We start from the raw sequence: 18,988 nt of genomic DNA on the forward strand, positions 1-18,988 counted from the left end.
TTATTCCCATGGTGGCTCACTTTCCCTAAACCTCTTCCAGTTTCCCTTCTGCCCTTGCCTCCTGCTTTCTTGAGATGAGTAACAAAATAATCATAGCTATCATTTATGCAGCAGCCACAAGCACTGGGCTGATGCAATATATACACTTCATCTGCAGGGTGAGTATCAATAACCCTATTTTGCAGATGATGAAACCAGAGCGTAAAGAGGCCTCTAACATCTTCCAAGTCACAGTGCCGCATTTGGTCCCAGGACTGCCCATCTCTAGCATGAACACCCGATGCTTCTCTTGTCCCTGGAATTCTCTCTCTGTTTTGATCCCTGGGTCTTGGAGGAAAAAAAGTCCTTTCAACCAAGTTTTCTCTTCTGTCTTGATTTCCTTCTGTTTTCCACTGCACTTTATTAACGATCCCCTCCCGTTATATAACTTGGCCTTCTCTCCTTTCTGCCTCCTTCCCCTACAAATGCATTTGGTCCGCCCTGCTTCGTGAACACACTTCTGATTCATCTGCCTCCTTCACTTTGCTGTCAGCTTGGTAAAAGAAAGACTGTCTCAGTTTGGCCATCTCTTCTCCCTCATGTACTCCGTGGCCTCTCCAGTCACCTAATCTATGAGCAAAGCCTTGCTCCCTTTCCTGACTGTGTGTCCTGGAGTCCCCTCTGCTCCATCCTGAAGGGGCACCATGTCCATCTCTTGCGCTTTTGTTTCTCAGTGCCTGGCACAGTGCCCTGAATAGCAAGAGTGATGACGATGACCTCACATTCAGGACTGGGCAGAGACCAGACAAATACTTCCCAGGGGCCAGGGACATGGCTGAAGCAGGGCTCCTAGGGAAATTCCTTTGGGCTGGAGTTCTGTTTAGCAGAATGACGACACACAATTGTCCTTTTTAGAGCAATGATTACCAAATGGAAATACCCTATTTCACCAGAGACTGAGAGTCAAAGTCACTAGCTTCATATCTAAATGTCATTTACCTCTTCACTGTAACCAAGGCTCTGAGAAACAGAAACACATGACTACATGCTAGGGGATTCAATTCCTGTTTTTCCTTCCTGTTTGTCCTCTGCTAAAATTAAAAAAAAAAAAAAAACCTAAAACTTCTTGGTATTGTTGTCCTGACAGTATTTTACTATTACATATGTGGAGATAAAGTTAAATGAAACAACAGATTTGAGCTGTCATCAAATGCCATCAATTTTTAAAAGGCACGTAGGTAACATCTGAGCACTAATCTATGTTTGATGGCAGGGATCCCTTCTCTGGGTAATTCCATTTTCATACGCTCTCTACTGATACGTCCGTAGGAATTTCCGTAAGCTGTTATTATTAGTAAGCCTTTGTCTGACATTCGTCTATCCATCTATTGGTTCATTCCTTAATTCTCTCAGGGAGGAAGACATTTTCCTCTCCCCTTCTAGGTTCTTCTGGCTGGTCTAAGAATCACTGCTCCAACTTCCAACAGACCCTGCAGGCAGAGATCCAGGAGATGGATGTGGTAAGACTCTGCCTTGCTGCTGCTGTTTGTTGGGTGTCCGGGATCTCTCAGTTAAGTTTGCCCCACATCGGGTGCCACCTGTGCATTTAGAAGACATTTTCCTCTAGTCTTCTAGGTTCCTATGACCGATGTAAGAATTAAATTGACATGAGACAGATTAACAGGAGAAAAATCACGTTTAATCATGTGTGTACATATGAGGGTTCCATAAGAATATGGGGCCCAAGGGCAAGGTAAGCAGTTGAAGTTTATATGCCATCTTGAGCTAAGGAGGAGAGGGTAGTGTTTTGGGACTTCAAAGGGAAGAAAAACAGGTCACATGGAGATGGAAAAGCAAATATTTGGTAAACAAATGTTTGCTAGGCTATGCCAAGGCCGTAGGACACAGTGGATGCTGATCTCCAGGGCCTGCCTGCCAAGTTTTCCCCACCATGTATAGTTCATATTATACTATAGTTATCTATGGTATTAGTTCTCTTCCTGGAGCATGTCCTCCATCTAAATTCTTTTAGTAAGGGGGAAGGTCAAAGTTTCTTCTTGAGTCTTTCGTTTCTTAAAAATAAGATAATCCTCATGCCAGAGACACATTTTGGAGTGGCATATTTTGCTTCCCTACCATTCAGCAAATATTTACCAAAACTGTATGCCAACTCTTTGGACAAGATAGACACAATGCCTGACCTCAGGATTTTAGTCTAAACTGGCACTTAGAATTCAGTGTGATAGGTGCTGGGTAAGAGAAATGTAGAGTATGGTTGGAATACTTATGCACTCACCCCAGGCTGGCCAAAGACAGTTTCCAGGAGAAAGTTAATATCTAAGGGTAAAACCTGACTGTTAGGTGAAGGTGAAGTTGGGGGGAGGAATTGTCCCAACTAGAGAGAATAGCATTCTCAAAGGCTCATGATGAGGGAGAGACATAGAGATACAGTGGAGAGAGTTTTAGGGAACTGAAAAGTTCATTCTCACTGGATCAGAAGAGAGAAGAATGAGGACAGTTAATCATAGCTATTGTCTTAGCAAATAGCTTAGGTACATAAAGTGGGTGCCATTATTATCCCCATCTTGCAGATATGGAAACTGAGGCACTGAGAGGTTAAAGTAACTTGCCCAGGGCCACCCAGTTGTTATCTGTGCCCTTAACTGACACAATACTGCCTCCCATCCTGCTTTTGAGATAATTTTGCAAGCTCCCTCCAAGCAAAGGTTTGGAGGCCTCAGGAGAAAAGAGCAGATTGAGGCAGTGATTTTGTATTTAGCAGGAAGTCTGAGTGGAAATATTAAGCAAGGAAAGCCTGTCCTCCCCTACCTGTTCCCCTCTTTAAATCAAATTAAGGCAAAAGTTCTGCTGAGAGGAGTTATTATTTAAACAGGGGAGGGGACAAGTTCTGAGCACCCAAACAGGTAGAATGAGATGGGAGGAGACATTTTGGGGTAGAGGCCCAGCTGTGCCTCTCAGGGGAAAAAGTAGGTAGTGTTTGAGGGACTACCTAGTCATATAATCAGAGGCATCCTTTTGGCATAGAAAAGTTGATATGAATTAATTACTGAACCCAATTTACTATTGGGGAATGATTTAGGCTCTTGAAAGTTGCATGTTAGAAGGTTTTTCCCCCTCCTATTACTAATATACTCCTAACATAAAAGAAAATTACTCAGGATGACTAAGGAGTAAGGTGGCTTATTCAGAGGTAGATGAGTTTTGCGTAACCCAGTGACTGATCTAGAGCAAACAACAGCTTCATATCCCTTAAGGGAGAAGTAAAAAAGAGTTTAATGTCAAAACTTTGCAACTGAAGACTTCAAAGTGTGTGGACATTTCACTCAAGCATGATGTGTGGTGATAAGACTTCTCAAGACCAGAAAATCTCTTATGGACAATTACTCACCAGTTATATTAAACCTTGATCCAGCAAGAAATCTAACATTTGTTCTTGACTGATTCTTCCTAGAATAAAAATGTTTCAGTTTGACTAGTACTGTATATTGCCCTTCCTGAATCAAATGCTCGCTTTTCCTGTTTCATCCTAGGTCCTTCTCAAGAGAAAAAGCAAAGACAGGTAATATTTCATGGCTGAGACTGGCCTGGGTTAAAATGCCCATCTCTAAGACCTCCTGTGGTGAAATGGGTGAGGACTGGGTTATTTTCCATGTTCATTTCAAATATTGGTAGAGTCGATGGTTTCTGTATGTACAATTGGATTGGAGAAGGAACTTTGGAGAACTTATGGCCAATGTGAATGTGCACATATTGGTTTAGTTAGTTGTCTCAGTAGAAAGGATGTGTGTGTGTTTCATATTCTTGTTTATACCAGTACCTAGGAAACTCAGAGTCATGTGGAAGTTGGATATGGTTTATCAGTTCTCCATCCCCCTACCAAAAAATGGACAATAGATTTATTTGCCCTTTCCCTGCTACTTAAAACTCCTCCTTCCACTTGGCCAGATCAGATTTTCCTATTCCTCTCGGGCATGTGGGTAAAGAGCTTGGTTAACAACTTATGTTTGTCGAATTATCATATAGATAATTAGTTGATTCATCACCTTGAAGATTAAGGAATGTCATTTATATAATACTTTTTTGGGGAGGAACAGAGGCTCTTCCTACCCTCAAGTACATATTGTCATCAGAAATGTTAGCAATGAGCCTTTATCCTTGCTTGCTTCTCAGTTGCCATTGGGTCTACTTGTCACAGTAACTTGAAAATGTATGATGTAGTGCTTCTGCCTTGGGGTCATTAAGAAGGTGATTGTGTGGAGGAGAAGAAGGGAGGTGAGTGACTAAACAAACCCAACTTTGACCAATCGAATGACTAAATGAACACAACGCTGACCAAGTCAATGGCTTCCAGAGTACTAGAATAATGAGCATGCCACGGTGTTTCTCATATTTATTCATTTAAACAATATGTATTTATTCAGACAAATGAAGCCTTTTGTGAGCCACACATTAGGAAGACACGAGATCTGACCTTGAGAACTCATGTTTAGGACTCACTCCAAAGTGGGCCCAGCAAAAGTGCCAAAAAGACTTGAGGCTCATTTAAAATCAGCAGCAGCTCCCCCTTTCACATGATACAGTAGATTGAATTGTTTTCCACACCCCTTAGGCCTCAATTTGCCTATATTAAGAAACTATCAAGGGACAGACTCAAAATGACATAGAAAAAAGGGGGGTTTATTGGAAGTCTCATTTAACAAAGAAGGTTTGAAAACTCAGTCTCAGGAAGGGCAAGACATCAGATATGAGGGAACCAATGAATCCATTTCTCCCTCATCCCTCCTTTCCATCCTACAGTCCTTCTCTCTGGCTAACCCTCTGTATGGAGGCTTGCTTTTTCCCTGCAGATAAAGGTTCTCCCCACGTTGGTGGTGCCACAGCCTCATTTATGTTTCCATCCCTTTCTGTCGCTTTGGAAGGCTCAGCCCCCTACTGGCCGTCACATATTGGAGTTTCTCAAGGCTATATCCTAGGTCCTCTTAGTCCCCCTTCCCCAGAGGTCTCATTCATGCCCACAGCTTTAATCACCATCTCTACTTAGAGGATTCACAGATTTGTTCTTTACCACAGACCTTTCTCCAAGATCTAGGCCTGCATATCCAAGTGCCTTCCTATCATCTACTCTTGGATATCTCAAAGGCATCTGAAACTTGCCCCTTCTTGCTAATCAAATCCCCAAGTTGTTAGAAGTAGCAATGTACCCAGTGAAAAGACTACATTTCCAGCTTTTCTTGCAGCCAGGGATGGATGTAGATGAGACATAGAATGAATTAAGTTGAGCTTCTAGGGAAGTTCTTTACAAAAGGCTGACTCAGCTGGAAGTTTTGCCGTTTTTTGCCCTTATGCCTTGTTCCTTCTGCCTGGAATATGGATATGATAGAGCTGCAGTGGTCATCTTGAGAGTATGAGGACAATTTGAGGATGGAAAATAGCACTAAAAATGGCAGAGTACTGGTGGAAGGAGTATGGGATAAAGATGCCTAATTTCTATCTGTAGACAATTTTTAAGTGAGAAACGATAAATTTCTGTCTTATTGAAGCCACTCCTATTTTAGGTCTTTATAACTAGACTCAAAAACAATTCCTAACAGATAATGACCTCTTCCTATTCCTCCATCATCATCTGGTACCAGACCTGACTCCACCCTTCTCCCTCTTCTCTAGCCTCACCGTCCTCTCTGCACATATTCACCATGCTTCTCCTGCCACTTTTTTGTCTCACACGCCATTTCCAGTGCCTGGATCTCAGCTCAGTCATCTCTGCAGCAGGAAAACCATCCTTGACCTATTTCACCAAGTCAGTTCCCCCATCACAGGTCCTTAAAGCACCACCAGCCTCTCCTTTGTAGTAACTGTCCCCATAGGAATTTTACAGTCTAGTGGGAGGGACTCATATCTGTCCCTCCTTGGTTGTAAGCTCCATGCAGGCAGAGACTATGTCCTTCTCTCTTGTTATTATTGTATCCTTAACACCTAGGCAGTTTTGTAAGAAGTGCTCACCCTAAAAAGAAAAATGTTGACTGAATGAACCAGGCCTCTGGTCCATATTTTTAAAATCCTAGGAAAGAATTCTGACTGGTTTAGCTTCCCACCATCAATGTAAAAAAACTCCAAACATCCAAATCTGTAGACAGTGTTTATAAATTTACTTGAGCCAATCTGATGACATATGCTGGGGAGCATGATCTCAAAGGCTCGAGAGAATAACAGTTTTGCAGTATCTTTTATGCTTTTGAAGTTAAGGGGGGCAGGTGAGAAAAATTGGAACAAGATAATGTGCTTTCAAGGGTGGTTATGTCTTAGAAAAGGGTCCAAAAAGCATTTCAAAGGTGTGTTAACTAGCTGTACAGAGACATGGACAGGGCTTGCTTAAGGCACAGATAAACCTCTTACTAAAAATTTATATGCCTGGTGCGTGACTGCTCACCATGACCTGCCCAGTTAGGAATTTATGATCAGATCACCCCATGAGGTTACTTTCTATAGAACCTCTCTTTCCCATCTATACAACTTAGGGCCAATTTTCTACCTCTGGTCTGTGGCCAAGAGCAGAGTCTATAAGAACATGGCAGCCCCCATTAAAATCACATGATTGGAGTAGGAAAAGGAACAATCCCAAAAGAAGGACAAGGAGATACATACACATAACAAATGTCCACCCCTCTAAGGCCATCCTTGAAGTTTATTATAACCTGATCTTCCTTGGAGGGAAAGATGGAGGAAGGAGGGTTCACTCAGGTCCTGCATGCCCTGGAAGAGAACTTGGTTCCCAAACTTGAGTATGATAAGGGGATGACCTTTGGTACAGTCCCTTAGGGTCTGTTCTCCATTCACTGTCAATAGATAATGACAATAAGGATGAAAAACCATGTTTTATCCAATTTTATGATTTCCATTCGATTCAACAAGCACTTCAAATATACGCTCTTCACTTAACTCAAAGCCTCTCCATTTCTGGTCCCTGCTGCCTCTCTGACTCCCTTCTGTCCCTCCCAACCCTCTCATTCTTTCCGGCCTTCATTGTATTCCAGTCACCCTGGCCTCCTATTTCATAATGTCTGAGTTCAGTCCTGCCTCAGGGACTTTGCGCTGCTGTTCCCTCTGCCTGGAACTCTTTGCTCTTAGATCTTGGCCAGGCTGGCTCCTGAGGAAGCTAAGCTAGAAGGGCCACTATGCACTGTACAAAGATGCTGGGCTGAGGGCTGAAATTCAGACCCAGTGCTGCCCACCAAGCTGTGTGGTCTGAGGAAGAAGGGCATTTTTCTTCACCAGAAAGCATCCTCTAGCAAATCAGAGTCCCTGGGGCTGCATCTGGCCAAAGGAGAGATCTTTATCTAATTTATACACTAGCCGTGAAGAGCTAATGGTGGCCCATGGCTAGAGGGCCTCCTCATCTGAGCTGGAAAGTTTTCTCTTCTACTAGATGATGACACTGTGGCTAAATTGACAGTGGAGATGAAAACCTGGAAACTGAAGGTGATGGAGATCGAGTGCCATGGGGTGATCCTGAAAGGTAGTTTCTGGCTCTGCCCTATATCTGTGCTCTTTTGGTTTAGTTACTTCACCACGTCATGCATTTCATTGTCCCACAAGTATATTCTGAGCTCCTATCATGTGCTCGGGAGGGATTAATGGTGACCAGGCTCTGCCCTACAGCAGATTAGTCTAGAGGGAGAGAGGTACAACCGCACCAACATCACTTAACATTAACCTCTGATAAGCCCAGGAAGGAGAGATGGGTGGAGCTTTGAGGGCTCACGGTAGGAGGATTTGACCTAGGGGTTGAGGGGTTGTTGTGAAGACTTTTTTGAAGTTCTCAAGCTGAGAATAGAAGGATAGGTAGGAGGTGACCGGGCAGAGAAAGGATGGGACCTGATGTGGAAGGTGGCCTGGTCCAGAGAAGCATAGAGTCCAGTTCCCGAGGCTTGGTCCCAGATCTGAGTGCAGGTCTCCCTAATGCCCAGGGTGTTTCAAACAATGCTTTTTGGCTTTTAAGAACACACTGTCATTCATCACTGAGGTAACATTTGTAGGTCATTCTGGTAAGTCATTTTTTAGGGTACAAGTTGAACATGACTTGGTGGTGTGTCAGAGCAGGCTCCTTTCCGCTTTAAGAGCTGACTGTACACATCTCTTCCCAGCTCCACATTCAGTGACATCACATTGGCAGCTTAAAATTGGTCATAGTGGGAGTATTTATGTCAGAGAAATTGGCATACAGATCGAGGCTTGTTTTTTCCCTTGGAGTGCCAATTTAAAACATTTACTGCCATGCCACACTGAGCAGGAACAAACTCTCATAGCTCTAGAGAAGCTACCTAATTTCACAGAGAATCACAAGTTTTCTTGAAAAAAAAAAAAAATGACATGGTGGCCTTTGAATCCTGCCTGAGATAGCTGGAAAAAGATGCTGCTGATCCACTTGAGATGGAATGTGATTTCTGCCACTGATGAATGTTTCCTGGCAATTACTTTTCAAGAAGCAGAACCTTATGAATGATGTAATTTAAAGGTGATAGAGGTGGTTGAACTTGGCTGATTGGCACTGCTAGTGGACCCTGCGATGGTCAGAGACTATTACCAGGTCCTGGGGACAAATAGTAAAGGCACCCAAGACCTTGTCCCTCCCCTCTGAGAACCAGCAGTTGGTTGGCACCGTAGGACAGGTACAGATTGGGTGTGTGTGATTCCGATTCCCTGCTTTCCAGCACCCTAGTGATTGGGGAGGGCTTGATTCAGATAATGAGTCTCCTGTGAGCATGGACTGTCTTAGTCATCCTCGTATTCTCACTGTTTCTGATTCAGGACCTGACACAGACAAACTCGCTAGATGCTGGCTTTTGAATTAATGTGCCTCATGAAAGAGAACCCACAGAGTTTACACAGCTAGACCACTCTTCACCCCAGGCCTTTATTTTTCCTCATGACTTCCCCTTTCTGGCAATTTCTATTTCTTCTGCTAAACTCTGCTTGGGGGAAACTCTAAGAAGCTGTCCCCAGTCCTTGTCATCCCAGGTTATTTAACCCACCCCATCTTCTGTGAGTGTCTACATCTCATTCTTCCCTCCAGCCCCAGCCCCTGGCACAATGTTTGGCACAAAATAGGTGCCCAATAAATATTTAATATCTGCACGAGGGGCTGAAGCTAGTATAAATAGGAATTTTAAATTTCAGGAAAGATTGGAAAAAGCCACACTTAAGGAGTTCCTTCTGATGATTTCACTTATATGTGGAATCTAAGGAACAAAAGGGGCAAACTAAATGAAAACAGACTCACAGATACAGAAGACAATCTGGTGATGGCCAGAGAGGAGGGTGGTTGGGGAACTGGGAGAAAAAGATGAAGGGTTGAAGAAGCACCAATTAGTAGTTAAAAAATAGTCACGGGGATATAGAGTACAGCATGGAGAATATAGTCAACAGTATTGTAATGGCTGTGTGTAGTGCCAGAGTAACTGGGTGATAGAGTAACTGGGGGGAATCACTTCATAAATTATATAAATGTCTAACCAATATACTGTATACCTGAAACTAATAAAAAATCAAGCTCCTTCTGTATGCCAGACATGAATGAATGAATGGTAGCAGAATATGCCACCCCAAAATATGCCACATCGACATAAGGATTATTTTGAGCTGATAACAATTGAAAAGCAGCAGATACAAGAAAAGCTCTCTGTCTCCCCCTATTTGCCTAAGAGCAGGACAGAAATAACTAAAGGTGCCTGGCTCCCCTCTCTACCAGGAAGGACAGAAGTTTAATCACTGGAGACAATTCTAGACACTTATCAGACCAGAAATGGCACCAGAGGAAACTACATAACAAATTTTACTAACAAGCCTGTATCTTCTATTAACTACCCCTTATATTTGCCTTCTCACAATTTGCTGCCCTAGAAACTCAAAGTCTTTTTTCCTTTTCCTGTCATTTCTCTAATTTGTTTTTTTGTTAAGATGCTATATAACCCCAAGTTCTAATCACCCCCTTGAGTTACTCATCACTGGGTGCTCCCATGTATATGTACAATGCACATATTAACAAACTTGTTTGTTTTTCTCTTGTTAATCTGTCTTTTGTTAGTCTAATTTTCAAGGCCCCAATTAGAGAACCTAAGAGGGTAAAAGGAAATATTTTTTCCTCTCCTACATATGGTACGATGTCCTTATATTCGTTCTCTCTTTTAATCCTTACAACCACCCCATGAAGTAAATCTTTCTATTCCCATTTTATAGAGAAGGAACTGAAGATCAGAGCTGTTAAGTAATTCACCCACAGTCACACAGCTCACAACAGGAGGAGATAGTAGCAGGGTCCAAATATGATTCTTTCTGCCTTCCACTACACAGTGATTTAGGCTGTGCTGGGACCAGAGTACTCAGTTGTAGCAACTGAGTACTGTTTAGTCTAAGGATCTCTTTCTTTGCCTTTTTCCCTCACCTCCAGCATCACAGCCTTTACTCCTAGCGCCGGCTGATCTGCATGTTGATTCAATTTAAGCTGATAGGACATACCTATCTATTTCTGTTGCACTCCTCACAGCTTTTCAGGAACATTTTGCTACATTTATACTGTTCGCTCCAAGTTCTTTAGGTTTATGGAACTGGAACAGGTAGGTACCAAGAAGATAATGGAGCCAGTAAATACCTTCTGCTGAAACTCTTGACCAGTGGGTCTTTAGAATATAGTTCCAGGACAACTTGCATCACAATTACATGGGGGTGTTGGATAAGATTGTTTCTCAGCCCCTCCCCATGGAGTTAAGTTTCTGGATGAAACCCTGAAATTTGCATCTTAACCAGGCATACACCTGGCTGAATTTTTTTTGGGAGTTTTCAAATACGTGCTTAAAATTTAAGGTATAATTTACATAGACTTAAGTGTACAAATCTTAAATGTATAGCTAGAATTTTTATAAAAGTATTCACATTTTAACCTGAGTACATCTGCGAATTAATCACTCATATCAGGATAGAGAAAATTTCCCTCTAAGTGTTCCTAGAGGTAACTACTGTTCTATCACCATAGACTAGTTTTGCCTGTTCTTGAACCTCATAAATATGGAATCATATAGTGTATGCTGTTTTGTGTCTGTTTTCTTTCACATTGTTTTTGTAATTTATGCGTGTTATGCATAGCAGTAGTTTGTTCCTTTTTGTTGCTGATGATATTCTATTGTATGAATACATCCTAATTTACTGATCTGTTTTCTTAAGACCACTTAGGTTATTTCCAGCTTTTGGCTATTATGAATTAAAGCTGCTATGAACATTCTTGTGCTGGTCTTTTGGTGGACATAGACACTAATTTCTCTTGCATAATTACCTAGGTATGAAATTGCTTCAGGCTTAAGGTTTGACAGTGAGAGGTAGATGGGAGTTTATATACAGCCACGAGCAAGAAATGCAGTGTGAGGCAGGGTGTTTGCGAGCAGTCCCTACTCAAAAGGAGGAAAGTGTCAAGCCAGGGAACTCTGTTGCCGGTTGTAGCTTATGTATTCTCAACGGGTGATGTTAGGTGTGTGAAAAATAGTTATTACCATGGTTTGTGGCCCTGAGATATGCTGAGATACTGTAAGGTCATGGAGAGAAGGGCTATTTATTAGGAAAACAGTATCTGACAAGTCTCCTTAGGGGTCGAGAAACATTGGTCCAGCTAAACACAGATGTTCTTATATCTCCAAAATCTGGACCCTAAGGGGATCGCCTTGCTTTCTAGTCAAGGAGGGTAACTTGGGAGTAAGCAATACTATCCAGAGATGCCCAAGGGAAAACACAGCTAAATTCCTGTGTGTGTGTTGGGAGGGCCTGGGGCTTGTAGATACGAGGACACGATCATACTCTGAAAAGACAAGTAATTCACCAGTCTATAGAGATCTTGCTCCAATCAACTCAGTGGCCAGCTGGCCCATGAGAGGAAAAGTTTCTTTTATTAGAACCTTTTGTTGAGGGAGGAAGTGATGAATGTCTCCGCCGGCCCTGCTGGGCGTCATGTCAGATCAGATCTTGCATGAAGGAAGCTCAGGAACCACAATACAGCCACCACACTCAAGGCTTCCTCGGCACCTCGGCACCTCGGCACCAATTGTTCTCCTTTAACTCATGCGTGATGTTTCCGCCCCAGCAGACCTTCCCTTGTGAGCAAATGGAAAGAAAGTAAAAAATCTGGAAAGAATGAATGCATCAAAGAGAAAGCAGACACCATGAATCAAGCCAAGGGGAGATACACACGGGCCCTGGACACCAGGCAGGAAGAAGGGGGGTTCTGAGAATAAGCCCCTGCCGTTCTCCCTAACCTGTGCTCTCTGTACCCAGGTTTCTGGTGAGGGCTATGTGGTCAGTGTGAGAAGGGTCACCAGGACAGTGTACCCCACTGAGCCCCAGGCATTGACTTCAGTCCTGAATCACACACACTGGCAGTGTAGTACAATAGCCAAAAATCACTTAAAACTTGTATGGTCTTCATAAGTTTTATACCTTTTCTGAAGCTCTCTGTGCCTCAGTCTTCTCATCTGCAAAATGGGGGTGATAATAATTGTAGCTACCTCATAAACTAGTGAATAAATACAAAGTGCTCAGAACAGAGCTTGGAGAGTCTCCTCTGATCATTGGCCTTTAATATTACTTATAGCTGATACCTGCCCTCAAGCTGCTCCCATACTAGGAAGGGTACCACCTTCTATTTTCTGATTTAACTAAAAGGCTGATGGGCAAGTATAATTTGAATAATTCTTGCCTGTTTCTCTCTAGACTTCAGGCAGGGATATTGCTGCCCCCTTGGGGTTGTCATTTCTTGATTCATTTGCTTTCCCCTTCCCTCCCACTCAGCAGCCATGCTCCAGAAGGGGGAGGTGGTGATAACCACTGTCCTTGGGGTGGGGGTGGGGTACAGAGCTAAGAGGAAATTTTGATTGAGCAGATGATTCATGAACTCAACAGGGTGAGGTCACAGCACAGACAAGGAGCCCAAGCTCTGGTCTGTTTGGACAAGAAATTGAGCTGCTTTCACATGAGGGATGCTCCAGAGTTGTGGAGGTGAACAAGGGCCATACACACCACATTCTCTTCCTTCCCATTTTGTTAAAAGGGATATGATGAGCCAGACTCATTCTAACACAGGATGGGCTGGTTCATCAGGTTGTAGGCGTGACTTTCAGAGGGCCAGCTTATTCTATGTCCAATTTCCCCAAGATCCATTGACCTTTCTGAAAGCCATTGGATGATTTATTCAGAGTATTGGGTTGAGCTCCTCAAGCAGCAGGCTCTGCAATAGAGATTTGTGTAGACAAAGTATATTGGGGAGCGCTCTTACGATCAATAGGTGGTGGGGGCAGGGGGAAGGAAGCAGAATGGACAGAGGGGAACCTTGAACTTTGATGCTGTCACAACGAAGGCTTCAGCAGATGCCACAGGGAGCTCTGCAGCAAGGATGGCCCTTTAAAATTGGAGCCTGGGCAGGCTTTATACCCCCACTGACCACTGGATACAGGCTGCTCTGGAAAGGGCCAGCGGCCTTGGGCAAGGCAGCTCTCTTTAGGCAGGGCAAGCCCTGCAGATGCAGCCGTGGCTGCCAGCACTCCCAGCAGCTGGGTAATGAGCACCCCGTCCTCAGGGAAGACCTGGGCAACGTACCTCAGCATCCACCACGCCGACACTGTCGTGAGACCTTTCTGTCTTTTACCACCTGTTCACATCATTCCTGTTCTCTGACATCTGCAGAGTATAATGATTAAGGGTATATAGGTTTTTGAGTCTGACACACTCATGTTCAAATCCTATTTCTGCCATTCATTTGACAATATTTATAGGTTATATTTTTCAGGTACTGTTCAAGGCTACAAGGGTACAAAAGTGGTAACACCCCAGCCTTTAGAATTTATATTCCATGGGTTGCAGGGGAACACCGACAATTAAAAAATAATATATATATGTACACACACACATATATTTAACATAATGTATATAATTATGATTTATATTGTAATATATATTATACATAGTGATTAATGACATGGAAAAAATTAAGCAGAGCGTAGGGGTAAGGGAAGGATGAGAGTGCTGCTTTGTGTGGAAGTCAGGGAAGGCTTCCCTGAGAAGGCGGCGTTTGAGCAGAGACGTGAAGAAGGGAAAAGGGGAAAGCGTGGCTGTGCAGAGATATGGGGAGAATGGGTCTCAGGGGGAGGGCAATGTAGTTCAAAGGCCCTGAGAGGGGAGTGTGCTGGGAGTGTTTGGGGAGGGACAGGAGGGAGTGTGGGTGGGGGAGGAAAAGGGGTTTTCAGGAGGAGATAAAATCAGAGAGGTTTATGGGAAATATCCACAACAGGCAGATCTATGGAGACAGAAAGCAGGTGGCTTAGGACTAAGGGAAAGATTGGGGAGTGGTGGCTAGGAGGTGCAGGATTTCTTTCTGAAATGATGAACTTGTTCTGAAGTTTTTTGACATGATGCCTGCACAACTCTGTGAATATGCTAAAAGCCACACAATTGTACATTTTAGATAAACGATATGCTACGTGAATTATATCCGAAAAAGCGATTTTAAAAATTAGAGCAGTAACTGACAGGAGACTGCATCATGCAGGGTCATCGGCAGGATTTGTGCTTTTACTCTGAGGTGGGCACTACGGGGAAGTTTTAAACAGAAGAGTGAAATGATCTGGTTTACATTTGAAAAGACCCTCTCTGCTGCTGTCAGGAGAACTGGCTGGAGGTGGGCAGGTATGGAAGCAGGGAGATGATAAAGAGCCTCTTGTGATAATCCAGGTGAGAGGTGCAGGTGGCTTCCAGGAGGTGCTGGAAGCTGGGGAGTTGAATTTAGACACCCTTTGATGTCAGTACAGGAGGTGCTGATAGGACGACTGGGTGAGAGAGAGGAATCAAACTTTTTTAGTCCTAACTGTAGAGTGGAGTTGCCATTTGCTAGGACGAAGACAACTGTGAAAGCAACACATTTGGGGGAGTCCGTTTCTGACTATGTGAAGTCCGAGAGGTCTGTAAGAGATGCCACACAGGCAGGTGGGAGTTGTTTCTAGAATTCAGCACAGGAAGTCCAGGCTGGAGGTGAAATACGGGATTAAGCAGCCTATGTGTGGAATTTAGTCTTGAGACTGGATGAGACCCTAGGGAGGAGTAAAGACACAAGTCATGGCCAAGGGTCTGAACCTCTAAACCTTAGTTTTCCAAACTACTGTAAGATCTGTCTTGCATGGTGGTTGTGAGTGTTGGCAGATGCCCAGTGAGTGAAGTGCCCAGTAGATCGTAGCTCTCTTCCCCTGCCTTTTTCATCTCAGTATTCTTCAGGCAGACTTACTGTCCGCTCAGTGTCTTCAGCCTTATTATTTAACTACTTTATCTGGTTCAGTACAGAGCACAGACTGTAAATCAGGCACTCTGCTGGGCACGTCAGCTATGCAAAGATCCTGGCTCACACTTTCTATCCTCTGTGGATGTACATTCTAATGCAGAAAACAAAAAACCCCATCAATCTAACAATAACGTATGGCTAACGACAGGACTGGGCTGGGGTGGGAAGACATTAATTTAGACTGGAGACAATTGTGAGGACCGCGCTAAGGAAACAGAACATGAACTGGAGCTTGAGAGTTAGAAAGGAATGTGTTGGGAAAAGGTGGGGGAGGGAGGGAGATATGACAAGGACAGAACCTTTGGAGTCCATTGTGGCTGAAGCACGGTGTTCAAGGTGATGGGATAGAGGGAGCTCAGATAGGCTTGAGTCAGACTGGAGGAGCTGGCAGAGGACATTCCATTTTAGAAAATCACAGCCATGGGCACCCCCTGAGTTGTCTGGTTACCCAGAACTGCTCCCCTCTGAACACAGGCCTGGGGCTTTCAGTTCCTCTCACTCTTAAACCCATCTCATCAGCTCATCAGTTTCATTGAGACTGCCATTTTCTGCCCATCTAACCATGACCTCTTGTTCCCATCCTTTGGTTCCATCACTGTAGTCTGTCTCTTACTAGCATCTTCAGTGATTTGCCTTTTTGGCTTTCTACTCCATCATCTTATAAACTCTCAATCCTGGTCATTTCAACAACCTCTTTCTCTGCTATTTCAGGATGTCAAGGTAGCTGGACAACAATTCATTAACTGCATATCACAGCAGCTTTGACTTTGTTGTTACCAATCTCAGTTGGGCCCTTAGGAGTACTGGTCCATTCTTTCGTGCATCCTTAGTCAGCTAAATTTCCCATCTTCCACTGTGGCCATGCCAAACCTTTGTTCCTCTTTTCCACTTGTTCTCAGCACAGAAAATGGAAGACTTTTGGGCACATGCTCCCTCAAATGTTTACCTTCCATGTATGCAAACTTGTCTACTTCTTATTTGTTACCTCTTACTGCATTTAAATTTTAATGGCTTAAAATAACAAACATTAGCTTACAGTTTGTGGACTCTGGCTATGGTTTAGTTGGGCGCTTCTTTTTCAAAGCCTCTCATTAGACTGCAGACTATTAACTGAGGCAGCAGTCCTCTCAAGGCTTGACTAAGGCTGAAGGATGCTCTTCTAAGGTCACTCATGTGGCCCTTTACATAGGGCTGCCTTACCATATGGTAGCTGATTTTTTCCCGGGGGAGTAAGCCAAGAGAGGACAAAGACAAGAGTGCCCAAGATAGAAGCCACAGTTTTTTTATGACTAAATATCAGAAGTGACATACCATCACTTCGACAGCAGTCTTTGTTAGAAGCGAGTCAGTAAGTTCAGCCCCCATTTAAGGGGTGGGGAATTACACTAGGGCATGAATACCAGAGGCAGAGATCATTGGGGGCCATTTTAGAAGCGGCCTCCCACTACTTCACTACTTCTCCCCTCCTTCCCAAATCCCTATTCCCTGCCTGGGCACAACATGTGCAAATGTTCCCGTCCTCTGGATCTTGCACTTTAAAGTATCTACCATTGTCCCATTGGCTTCTTCCTCTCAACCTTGAGGCACGTTCAGATGGTTAAAAATAAACCATCCCTCCACCTTGATCTATGACCCCTGATCTCTCCCTCTTTCTCCTGCTTCTCTTCTTGAGAATGTGACCTTTATTCCTTGCATTCACTTCCAGCTCCACAGCGCTGCTCGGCTAAGGTCATCCTAAATGCCAGATCACATGGCTACCTTTCAATCTTTATCTTAGTTGACCTCTGCAGTATTTAATAATGCTGTTACTTCTCCTTTCGTGTATCTTGCCTTGCTGATTTCACTTTTTAAGGCCTTTCTTTCTTCACTTATCCCTAAATCTGAGATTGTCCAGGCTTTGCCTACACTCCTTGGTTTCAGTCCCGCTGAATTCTCACATTCAGTACTCCCAGCACCTCTAATGTGCTGGTAACTATTGTTGGAGTTGTGAATCAGTCTATCAAACCTGAAGTGAAGGAAATAACACACTTCTTGACTTTGCTTAAATCAACTTCAATCTGACATGGAGCCCCCATTCTACTGAAGTGGCAGGAAATTAATCTCAGAAATTGTTGAATGTCTCCCCTTCCATCCAGGGGTATGCCAACATCAGCTTCTCACGGGAGGCCTCTTTAAGCAAAGTCTTTGGTTCTGGCTGATAACTGCTGAGATGTTCCCTGGTCCGGCCACATGGTCCCTTCAGGTCAAATGGCCTTGCTGCTCGGAGCAAAGGAGTCTTTGGCAAAGTGAGAGCTCCTGGGCCTGGGGTCCAGCCTTCCTAACTACCCCGATCAATCACCCTCTTTGAGAACTTGTCACCTTCCCCAACACCAGTGACAAGTTGACACACAGCAGTGTCCAGACCCAAGGGCCTCTGGGGAGACCTGCTGCTATTTCCCCTCCTCCCGGTCCCAGAATCGAATCTCTTCTCTCTCCTCTTGCAGCTCTCAAGGCCCCCACTCCAGGAATGCCAAGCACAGACAACTAGAGATTGCTTTTTCACCTGCAAAATCATCTCAGGAAAAACACAACTACAGGCCTGACCACCTGCTTGGAATGCAGAGGGGGGAAAAGTACAGCAAACAAACATACATTAATATTGTTGGGAGTTTGACAGTGGTTTCAATAACTAATACTTTCTCCCTCGTGAGTCTGTAAGAGACAGGTTGAGATAAAAATATTCCCTTTATTACTGATAAAGGTGAATGGAGACCATGGCTTTGGGTCTTCTCCAAGTGGCTCACTCTACAAAGTCACTGCAGTCCCAAGGGAGCCACAGCCCATGCCTGGACAGATCAAGAGGGGGCGAACCCCCAGAGGCTGCACATGCTCAGTTCCTTCTTCAAGTTGACCAATCAGATGAGCCGCCGCCTCCTTGTTTCTCTAGTAGAACCCCTCTCATGAGGATAGTTCCTCAGCCCCCACCCCACCTTCAACGAATATCTGTACAGACATCCCTGCTACACTGTGAAAACTAGACTTTCAGCCAAGGCCTCTCTTCTGGGCTTCAGAACAATATTTCCCACTGCTTACTGTACATCTCCACGTGGATGAACTTGAGGCAGCCCAAATTCAACACTGCCAGATCTGAATTCATGACCCTTTATCCAGCCATCCCCCTGTATCTTCAGAATTGATTAATGACAATACAACCTGCCTTCCAACCCAAGGAAAGTGGGACTCATCTTCTACTCTTTCCCTAACCCAGTTTGTCAGCAGATCCCACCTATTCTACCTCAGAAACCTCTTGAAACATTTCCTCTCTTCTGCTTTGGTTTCCTCTCTCCCCATTTCTTAGTTGCCCCATAGCAGGAGCCTGTCTCCGTCTCTGCCTCTTCCTCTTTCATCCACAGGTAGTGGGAGTCTGCCTACATTTCCAGCCTCTTACTACCTTCCCCCCAAATAAATCCAATACTCCTTCTATACGCCCCCAGTATCTCTAATTTCTAGAACCTCCATCCTTTGCACATGCGTTTTCCTCTGCATTGCTTTCCACCCTCCTGCCTCCTCCAACTGTTTGTCTGCCTAGAAAACTAATTGCCCTACAACATTCAACCCTGAGATTATTCTTCCCCAACACCATCCCTG

The 18,988-nt window shown here is 44.0% G+C and overlaps 1 protein-coding gene and 1 long non-coding RNA gene across 2 annotated transcripts in view; one reads left to right on the forward strand and one right to left on the reverse strand.

Annotated features, from left to right (window-relative positions):
• The first annotated feature begins 1,107 nt into the window (after positions 1–1,107).
• Positions 1,108–18,988, forward strand: part of LOC120621619 (uncharacterized) — a 30,533-nt gene continuing 12,652 nt past the window's right edge. Inside the window, exon 1 of the long non-coding RNA XR_005658216.1 lies at positions 1,108–1,499. This is a non-coding gene — a long non-coding RNA (uncharacterized LOC120621619). The remainder of the gene's footprint in view (positions 1,500–18,988) is intronic.
• The window catches only part of PAPOLG (poly(A) polymerase gamma), a 40,790-nt gene continuing 35,494 nt past the window's right edge, over positions 13,693–18,988 (reverse strand). Inside the window, exon 24 of the transcript XR_005658214.1 lies at positions 13,693–13,710. The gene's annotated coding sequence lies outside the window, so the exon portion shown is untranslated. The remainder of the gene's footprint in view (positions 13,711–18,988) is intronic.

Source organism: Pteropus medius, unplaced genomic scaffold (assembly GCF_902729225.1).
Source record: "Pteropus medius unplaced genomic scaffold, Ma_sr-lr_union100, whole genome shotgun sequence".
Taxonomy (NCBI): Eukaryota; Metazoa; Chordata; class Mammalia; order Chiroptera; family Pteropodidae; genus Pteropus; species Pteropus medius.